The sequence below is a fragment of the Cicer arietinum genome, chromosome 1, assembly GCF_000331145.2.
Source record: "Cicer arietinum cultivar CDC Frontier isolate Library 1 chromosome 1, Cicar.CDCFrontier_v2.0, whole genome shotgun sequence".
NCBI lineage: Eukaryota > Viridiplantae > Streptophyta > Magnoliopsida > Fabales > Fabaceae > Cicer > Cicer arietinum.
The window spans coordinates 47,361,651-47,362,459 of record NC_021160.2 but is presented as its reverse complement, the minus strand read 5'-3'; positions in this window follow the sequence as shown (position 1 = coordinate 47,362,459).

Genomic DNA, 809 nt, shown 5'->3' with positions numbered 1-809 from the left:
TGGCCACTAAATTCTCAACTCAACAGTTAAACCTCAAGTAGTGGTGTAGTGTATTTTTAATCCATTCTTTTTATTTTTATTCTTTTATTTTTTTAATTGGCCACTAACTTTTCAACTGACGCATGTACAAAGTCGTGTAACATAAGTTGAATTTTATTCTAAAAAAAGAGATATTATATTGTATAGATTACCTTTCAATTGGTCACTCAATTCTCAACCGTGAAATGTGAAATGTCAGGTCGTGCATTATATTTTATTTTTAATTGGTCTTTCACTTCTGCATTTCTCATGTAATAGAAGTTTTATTTTTGTCTTAAAAAAATCTTTTATTTTTAATTTATTTTTATTATTTTTTAATTGGCCATTAACTTCTCAACGGATACATGAAAAAACTGTAAGTCGTCGTGTATTGTATTTTATTTTTAATTTTTTAATTGACCATTAAATTGTATCGTGGACAAAGATCGTGATGTAACAGAAGTTTTATGCTTTTCTTACAAAAAAAAGCTTTTTATTTTTAATTCATTCCTTTTATTTTTTTAATTGGCCATTAACTTCTCAAGAATAAACACGTATTATTTCTATTAATAGAAACTTATATTTTCTTAACACTCTAGTTTGTTGACACGTGTCAAACTTGCCAATTTATCATGTTTGCTTTATTATAATGTATAGATTATGGTTATTTGTTGATCATATCTAACACATCATTCTCTTTTAGTAAAAAAAAAAAATTAATTTATAATACACCAAAATTTAAAGAATTATATTTTAATTATTTTATAAAATCAATCATTCCCTAAAAAAAT